The sequence below is a fragment of the Colobus angolensis genome, unplaced genomic scaffold (assembly GCF_000951035.1).
Source record: "Colobus angolensis palliatus isolate OR3802 unplaced genomic scaffold, Cang.pa_1.0 Scaffold12, whole genome shotgun sequence".
NCBI classification, from domain to species: domain Eukaryota; kingdom Metazoa; phylum Chordata; class Mammalia; order Primates; family Cercopithecidae; genus Colobus; species Colobus angolensis.
The window spans coordinates 1883318-1893012 of NW_012113141.1; the positions used below are offsets into that span (position 1 = coordinate 1883318).

Consider the following 9695-nt stretch of genomic DNA (forward strand, 5'->3'; position numbering starts at 1 on the left):
TCTCCAAGGTCCTGGGCCTCATTTTCCCTTGAAATGTAAATACACGCTCAGAGTTAGATAAATCTTTCTGGAGTCTCTCACTATACAGTTGTAAAATAGCTTAGCTAAGGATCCCAAGTTTGCAGTGACACTTATCCTAAACCTAACTCTTAAAAGACAAAGATTCTGCTTCTCTTGCTACTGACTGCTCCTTTGGGTCACATTAGAAGCAGGATGGGTGCGGAGTGGTGACGCGGCAGTCCATGTTGCTCCAGGCTCATGAGCATTGGCTTTGCCCGCTAAAGTGGAGCTGAGGCACCATGAACTGGGCTGCCAGGCTGGAGCCTGAGGTGGTGGTGGGAAGGGGAGGAGGCAGCCTGGGCATGAGGGTTGGTGAAGAGAACTTCAGGTGAGAAAGTCTGGTAGGAGGAGGAAAACTGGCTGTGGGGCACTTGGGAGAGGGAATGTTTCATAAGTGGAGAACATCAGTCTTAGGTGCCTAAAAAGGAAGAAGAAGGGGCTAGAAAAGCAATGAGGTAGGAAGCAAGTGTATTTAAAAGAGATATTGGAGCTCCTTTTCTAGACTGAAACCCAAGAGAGTCCGAGTTCTTGTCTAGAATGGGGTTAGGTTGTTGTGTCAGTGTGCAAGGCCCCTGGAAAAACCAGATAACCTGTGCAGATGGACCTCGTTTGTTCGGCCTGGTCACACTCTGAGAAAACCTCCAGGATGCCATGGGTCAATGGTGCAGTAATGGATGGCTTAGTGTGAAGAAGGTGGCCGGCTCCTAGAAGCAGAAGTCGGGTGACCCTCCCATGTAGAGATCAGAGCTGCTGACCTACATCCTCAGTTGAGATTTCTTAAGGGTTGCAAATTTTACATTTGGTTTCTAAGGCAATGGCCTTGTGAACATCTGCTGCAGTCCTGCTGAGGAGCAGTCCCCTCCACCTAGATGTAACCTGAAACCTTCCTTCTGTGCTGAAGAAAAGGGAATTCCCAGTCTTAAAGTTGAACAGTTTGTTTCTTTAAAATTTCTAACAGCCTAGAAATGCTTCTTAGTAAAACTACATTTATGTGAATTGTATCCCTGAAGTGGCTTTTATCTTCTAAAAGTTAGTATTTCAGAGGCCACAGAGTCTGTAATCAACTTGAAAGCAGCTGGATCAAGGCCAGGCGTGGTGGCTCACGCCTGTAATCCCAGCACTTTGGGAGGCCGAGTTGGGCAGATCACAAGGTCAGGAGATCAAGACCATCCTGGCTAACAAGGTGAAACCCTATCTCTACTAAAAATACAAAAAATTAGCCGAGCATGGTGGCAGGAGCCTGTAGACCCACCTACTTGGAAGGCTGAGGCAGGAGAATGGCATGAACCGGGGAGGCGGGGGTTGCAGTGAGCCGAGATGGCGCCACTGCACTCCAGCCTGGGGGACAGAGCGTGAGACTCTGTCTCAAAAAAAAAAAAAAAAAAACAGCTGGAGCATAGCAGACGGTCTGGGAGACCTGACAGAGACCATTGATGCAGAAACTCAGTGATGCTTTCCTGATTGGGACACGAGCGGTTCAGAGATTGGGAGAGAGGGTGGGCGATGGGGCAGAGTGGTTAAGTGGGGACGGGGAAGCACCTGAAGGTGTACATAGGCCTTCCTGGATTCTGGCGCAGGTCCTGTTTATTATTCTGGGCCACCTGGGCCCCTCCTCTATCAGTAGAAGAGAAGCAGGCAAGGCTGCAGTTTCTGTGATGCTTTTGGTTACGTATATGTGTATGTGTGTAGTCTGAGCTAAATGGTAGTACTACACATGTTTTATCTCATGATGCAAAGTGGAGTCCTATCCCAGCTCCTGTTACCACAAAGCCTGGGAGTAGGAGGCCTCTGCTGGGTTTCGTCACCTCCACGCCGACCCTGCCCAGAGACCTGGGGCCTGGGTGGATCCAGATTCTTTGGGGACTCACAGCAACTTTCTTCAGCAAATGGTAGGGATTGTGTACTTCTGAAATATACATGATGTTAGTCATTATTTGCCCCTCTAAGTCCTGAGCTAATCTTATATTGATGTTAACAGTAATATTGGCTTATTGTCTCCATTTCACAAGACTTCCTTTCAGAAGCGGTTGAAAGGCATCCCATTCTCAGAGCCATAACTGCAGATACCCATTTTGAGAGCAACCTATTCTTTGAACAGCTGTGACAGTTCTTATCTTTCCCCTTTGTGATTTGTACATGCTGTAAGGAAATCGTTCCTCATCCAGGAAGAGTGCCTATCACTATTTTTTCGGTACAAATTAAAAACTAGCAATCCTAGTTGAAGCTTCTGTATTTCATCTCAAAGCTTCTACATCCCAGACTTGACGTGATGCAGGTAAAGCAGCAGCAGTCCTGACACCTTTTCTGTAACTATCGATCGTGTGGCCAGCTCATGGGAGTTATTGTGTTGAAAATAAGTATTTAGTGTGTTGTCAAATCTAGAAGGTCTAATTAAGCCCTTAGCTAGACAAATGTTTTGCTCACAGCAGAAAAAACGAGGAGGCAATAAATGTTTAATGTCCTTGGCTAGGTATTTTGGTTAGAGAGGTGTTTTGTTGCAGATTGTAGAAAGTCTTCTAAAAATGACTTGAACAAATGAGGGATAGATTTGTCTCACACAACAAGAAGCTTGGAAGTAGGTAGCCTGGGTGAGCTTGGCTCAGCAAGGCTGTCTGAGACTTGGGCCCTTGATTTCTGCTTCATCTTCCTAGTAGATGATCTTTCAACATCATGCTTGTCACCTCATGGTCACAAAATGATTGCATCCTCTGCAAGATCCAGGCAGGAAGAAAGAATCGTAGATGGAGGGCCTTTAAAAAAGTTTCATTGGGGGCCACGTGCAGTGGCTCACGCCTGTAATCCCAGCACTTCGGGAGGTTGAGATGGGCATATCATGAAGTCCAGAGTTCGAGACCAGCCTGGCAAACATGGTGAAACCCCCTCATTACCAAAAATACAAAAATTAGCCAGCATGGTGGCGGGCATCTATAATCCCAGCTATTCGGGAGGCTGAGGCAGGAGAATCGCTTGAACCCGGGAGGCAGAGGTTGCAGTGACTCAAGATCATGCCACCACACCCCAGCCTGGGCGACAGAGCAAGACTCCGTCTTGGGGAAAGAAAAGTCTTATTGGGCCAGGCGCAGTGGTTCACCCCTGTAATCTCAGCACTTTGGGAGGCTGAGGCAGGTGGATCACCTGAGGTCAGGAGTTTGAGACCAGCCTGAGCAACATGGTGAAACTCCATCTCTATGAAAATTTCAAAAAATTAGCTGGGTATGGTGACAGGAGCCTGTAATCCCAGCTACTCTAAAGGCCTAGGCAGGAGAATTGCTTGAACGTGGGAGGTAGAGGTTGCAGTGAGCCAAGATGACGCCACTGCACTCCAGCATGGGTAACAGAGTGAGACTCTGTCTCAAAAAAAAAAAAAAAATTGTCTCATTGGCCACATCTTTGTCATATGTCTGTTAAGTTATGAGGCTGGGAAATTGAACTTGATGCTTTCCTGCCTCCACACTAGAGGAAAGCGAGGAAAAATTTGATTGGGCGTGTGTGTTAAATGGGCCAACCAGTGTTATCTGCCACAAGGGGTCACAATAAAATATCACTGAATAGGATGGGCCACTGAGGTATGCCTCTCAGAAATGAAGTAGGGCCAGTAGTAGGCTTTGGCAGTGTGTGTTGCTTCTTCCTAGGTCATGGGGAGAAGGTCATGGGGACTGATGCCCGGTCAAATAGGCTATGGGAGTTGGGAAAAGAAAAGTCAGGATTGGCTGGGCACGGTGTCTCATGCCTGTAATCCCAGCTCTTTGGGAGGCCAAGGTGGGCGGATCACCTGAGGTCAGGAGTTCGAGACCAGCCTGACCAACGTGGAGAAACCCTGTCTCTACTAAAAATACAAAATCAGCTGGGCATGGTGGTGCATGCCTGTAATCCTGCTGAGACCAGCTCGGTCGTGGAAACCCCAACCCAGCAGTGCTAGAGGAATAAAGACACAGACACCCTTTTTGCTGTAGGCCTGAGTGGTTGCTGCCGAAATGGGCAAGTTCATGAAACCTGGGAAGGTGGTGCTTGTCCTGGCTGGACGCTACTCTGGACGCAAAGCCGTCATCGTGAAGAACATTGATGATGGCACCTCAGATCGCCCCTACAGCCATGCTCTGGTGGCTGGAATTGACCGCTACCCCCACAAAGTGACAGCTGCCATGGGCAAGAAGAAGATCGCCAAGAGGTCAAAGATCAAGTCTTTTGTGAAAGTTTATAACTACAATCACCTAATGCCCACAAGGTACTCTGTGGATATCCCCTTGGACAAAACTGTCGTCAATAAGGATGTCTTCAGAGATCCTGCTCTTAAACGCAAGGCCCGACGAGAGGCCAAGGTCAAGTTTGAAGAGAGATACAAGACAGGCAAGAACAAGTGGTTCTTCCAGAAGCTGCGGTTTTAGATGCTTTGTTTTGGTCATTAAAAATTAAAAAGGAAAAATAAATAAATAAATAAATAAGTAAAGACACAGACACAGAAATAGAGTGCAAAGTGGGATCAGGGGGATAACAGCCTTCAGAGCTGAGAGCCTCAAACAGAGTTTGACCCACATAGTTACTGACAGTAAGCCCGAGATAAACATTGTTTCTGCAGTTTATAGATTAAAAGTATTCTTCATGAGAACAAAGGGACAGGCTCTGGCTAGTTATCTGCAGCAAGAACATGTCCTCAAGGTGCAGATTACTCCTGCCATTGTTTGTGGTTTAGGAACGCCTTGAGTGGTTTTCCACCCTGGGTGGGCCCGGTGTTCCTTGCCCTCATTCCAGTAAACCAGCAACCTCCAGCGTGAGCGTCATAGCCATCATGAGCATGTCACAGTGCTGCAGAGATCTTGTTTATGGCCAGTCTTGGGGACTGTTCCTAGCATGTCCCCCTTTTTGTTTTTGCAGGGCAATAAAAACAAAGGCAGCTTTATAATGGTGAGCTACTTTTCCCAGGTGTTGGGATTTGCATCTGCAGACTACACAAAGACAAATAACACAGATTAATAGCACAACCATCATAGAAATCATAGAGCCTCCAAGTGTTTTTATCCATTTTGAAAGATTTATGGCTGCCAATCTATCTGCAGCTCCTTCAAGCACTCCAGTTCCTGGCATTAAGGTCAGGTGTGCCTGGGACACTTTAAATATTTGTTCTCTTAATTTTGCAACATCTAAAGACGAATTTGTAGAATGTCTAGATACTTTTTTATTCTTTTCTGTTCATGCTCTGATTCATTATAAGGGTAAGGAGTGATACAAAAGTCAGAAGTATTCCAGTCGCATGTTAGCTGCATTATATATTCCAAACTAACTACTTGATCTCCTAGCCACATTACAGTTTGTCAGAGATCATTGATTTGATTAACTATCTTTTGGTCTATTTTAGTTTGAGAGTTGCACAACAGAGTAGAATTCTTTTGCCATTTATTTATGGAATCTGCTGTCTGCACTGATGAATGTAGCACATCTCCAGCTGCTGCACCAGTAGCAGTGACAGTGATCAGTCCCATAATAATTAAGATTAAAGTAGCAATGAAACACCGAGAGCATCTCAGAATTTTCTGAAGAATTTCAGTAATAATATGTACAGAGGGAGAGGTTTCCCAAGGATGGGAAAGCCTCACTGGTAACCATACTCCTTGAGCTCTCACTATGATAGAATGATTAGTATTAGAGTTCACACAAGAGAACAATCTACATTCCTGGCAAGTTACATGATAATTAGGGATGTCAAACTTTAGATCGCCCATTACCAACAGAAAAGGAGGGCGAACACAACTTTGTATCCAAATTGTATTGTTTTCAACAGGTTCTGAAATGTAATTAGGGTTATATTGTGATGGCGTAGTATGTTGTCCTTCCTAAATCTTGATCTTATTAAGAGCCATTAATAATTTCCACAAATCCTTATGTTTAGCTCCTATAGCAGGCCATATCATTTGAGGTTGAGGTGCCATTATACTGCTGTGTTTCCAGATAATAGGAACTCTTGCCATACTTCTTATCACTTCTACTATCTGATCGTTTTGTTCAGAGCAGCTGAACATAGTGTGGCCGTGGCACGCAGACTGAAAGGTGCAATTTATGCTAAACATCCCCTTAGGGAACCAATCAATAATGATTCCATAGGAATCGTTGTGCAGCACCTCTGCCTGTTCTGCAATGCAATCTTCCCAAACAAATATGTTCGTTTTTTTCTGACCAGGTCCAATCCTATTTACAAATAGGTTTTTGAGGGTGATATGCCTCAATTACAGGAGCAGATTCATTATGGTGAACACGGAGACCAGAAAGCATGTGTAACTGTGCCATAGAGTGATACGTCCAGGCATTATTGCCAGCCAAGATTGATAGCAAGGGGATAGGCAACTAGTGGCCTTTCCCAAACAGATAGGGTGATGTTCAAATCATAAAGAAATATTCATAACAGTTCCTTCCTCCTGTGGGTGAGATGGGCCTCTATCATCTGTAGGACCAGGCAACCAAGAGCTATCATTAGTGTATACCTCCACTGGGGGATCCAGCCAAGCTACAGGCTATGGAAGTGGTGGAAAAGGTAAATATGCCCAATAAGTGGAATTGTTCTCTGTGTCAGCCCTTGCTGAAGGAATACTCATGGCAATGGTGATCACCGCTATCATAGCTATCATTAAATTACTCATTCTGCCTTCCTCAGGTTCTTCGGGATCCTCCCAAAACCTCTTCCTGGGTATCTGACTCATAGTAGGGTTTTAGATGTCTCGATAGCACCCAGATTGGCTGTTGATTCGGTCATGGAGAAACACAAGCATAACCTGCCCCATGTTATTATTTTACCTGGTTCCCAACCTTTTGTTATCGGGTCTTTCCACCAAACCTGTTGTTCCACTTCTGCCTTTGCAGCTGGCTTCTGTAAATGTTCTTCAGCTGCCGATAACAATCGACCTTTAGGCAGGCTCAAAATATTTAAAGCTAGCCTGGCGAGGCGGCTCACGCCTGTAATCCCAGCACTTTGGGAGGCTGAGGCGGGTGGATCACGAGGTCAGGAGATCGAGACCATCTCTGGCTAACATGGTGAAACCCTGCCTCTACTAAAAACACAAAAAAATTAGCCGGGCGTGGTGGCGGGCGCCTCAGGAGATTGAGGCAGGAGAATGGCGTGAACCCAGGAGGCACAGCTTGCAGTGAGCCGAGATTGCACCACTGCACTCCAGCCTGGGTGACAGAGCCAGACTCCATCTCTATTAAAAAAAAAAAAAAAGATTTAAAGTTAATAATTCTAGATCTAGTTGGCATGTGTGGAGTCCTGTAGTCACTGTCTCCTCCTTTCTGTTTTTGCAACTGCTCTTTCAGGGAGAGATTCATTATTTCCACTATGGCATGTCCTTAAGCTTATTGTATGGGATACCAGTAATGTGTTTAATATTCCATATAGAGAAAAATGTAGCTAGAGCTTGGCTAGTATAGCCTGGGGCATTATCTGTTTTAATAGAAGCTGGAATGCCCATCACCACAAAAACACTGCAAAAGGTGACGTTTAACACAGGCAGAAGACTCTCCTGATTGGCGTGTAGCCCAAAGTGAGAATGTGTCCACACATATATGTATATAAGCTAGTCTCCCAAACGAGGGAACATGTGTGACATACATTTGCCAAAGAGAATTAGGTTCCAATTCTCAAGGATTAACTCCTCCTGTAAAAGATGAGGAATGCGGCCAGGCGTGGTGGCTCATGCCTGTAATCCCAGCACTTTGGGTGGCCAAGGCAGGTGGATCATGAGGTCAGGAGATCGAAACCATCCTGGCTAACACAGTGAAACACCGTCTCTACTGAAAAACAAAAAGTTAGCCAGATGTGGTGGTGAGCACCTGTAGTCCCAGCTACTCGGGAGGCTGAGGCAGGAGAATGGTGTGAACCCGGGAGGCAGAGCTTGCAGTGAGCTGAGATCCGGCCACTGCACTCCAGCCTGGGTGACAGAGCGAGACTCCGTCTCAAAAAAAAAAAGATGAGGAATGCACCATATGGCAAGTTGGGCATCACTGTATAATAACTTTAGCTTCTTTCCAGGTAATGCTATATCTTCGTTTGACACCAGAGGCATTAACTTGGGTTAAATTGTGAAAGTGTCTAGCATTAGATATTGCAGTAGCAACTAGGCCATCAGCCATTTGATTTCCTGCAGTCAAAGGTTCTGGAAGTGGTGTATGAGCTCTAATGTGAGTGATGTAAAAAGAGTGCATTTTACTCCTAACTGCTGTTTGCAGTTGGGTAAATAAAGTCACCAGTTGCTCATCTGTGTGGAATCGTAGCTGAGCATTTTCAACTAACTGTATAGAATGAACCACATATGAAAAATCAGAAACCACTTTAATAGGCATATTAAAAGCAGTCAATACCTCAATTACAGCGATAAGCTCTGCTTTTTGAGCTGAAGTAATAGGCATATTAAAAGCAGTCAATACCTCAATTACAGCTACAAGTTCTACTTTTTGAGCTGAAGTATAGGGCGTCTGAAAAACTTTACCTTTTGATCCAGAATAAGAGGCTTTACTATTACTAGACCTATCTGTGAAGACATTCTCAGCACCTTTAATTGGTTTGAATTTAGTTATTTTAGGGAGAATCCAATTAGTTAATTTCAAAAATTGAAGCAGTTTTGTGTTACAAACATGGTTTTCTAGAATACCCACAAAGTCAGCTAAATGGGTTTGCCAAGTAAGACTATTTATAAAAGCGTGCTGTATTTCTGCCTTCATGAGAGGGACAATAGTTTTTCCAGGATCATATCCATGTAATTTAACAATCTGAGTTCTTCCATTTCCTATCATAGTAGTGATTTGATCCAAATAAGAAGTCAAAGTCCGTGAATCAGTACGTGGAAGGAAAACCCACTCTACAAGATCTTGCTCTTGGACAATAACCCCAGTAGGTGAATGATGAGTTGGAAAAATTAGCAAATCTAGAGTCTTCTCTGGATCTCTTCTATTTATTTGGGCCTTATGGACTTGCTTTTCGATTAGCTGTAGCTCTGCCTCAGCTTCTTTTGTTAATTGCTGAGGACTTGTGAGACTGGGATCTCCTCTAAGGATAGAAAACAGATTACTCATGGCATCAGTAGGAATGCCTAAAGCAGGCCGTATCCAATTAATGTCCCCTAGTAATTTTTGAAAGTCATTCAGTGTTTTTAATTGATCCTTATATATGGTTACTTTTTGTGGCACTATTGTAGTGTCATTTACTAAGGTCCTTAAGTGGGAGTAAGGAGGAGTAGTCTGAATTTTGCCAGGAGCTATAATTAAACCGGCACAAGAAACCAAATTTTGCAAGTGATCATAACATTGGAGTAATATTTCCCGAGTGGGGGCAGCACAAAGAATATCATCCATATAATGAATAATGTAACACTGTGAAAATCTTTTATGAGTAGGTTCAATTGCTTGCCCTACACATATCTGGCAAATTGATGGACTGTTTAACATGCCTTGTGGCAACACTTTCCAATGAAAATGCTTAGTAGGCTGCAGGTTGTTTACCACAGGAATCGTAAATACAAACAGTCTTAAATCTATGACTATTAAAGGCCAGTTTTTGGCCGGGCGCAGTGGCTCATGCCTGTATTCCCAGCACTTTGGGAGGCCGAGGTGGGCAGATCACGAGGTCAGGAGATCGAGACCATCCTGGCTAACAC

General features: G+C 44.5%; 1 pseudogene across 1 annotated transcript; it reads left to right on the forward strand.

Moving 5' to 3' along the window:
- The first annotated feature begins 3989 nt into the window (after nucleotides 1-3989).
- LOC105501177 lies at nucleotides 3990-4477 on the forward strand (annotated as a pseudogene). The gene has a single exon (XR_001000152.1). The product of XR_001000152.1 is annotated as a 60S ribosomal protein L27 pseudogene (transcript).
- The last annotated feature ends 5218 nt before the right edge of the window (nucleotides 4478-9695 follow it).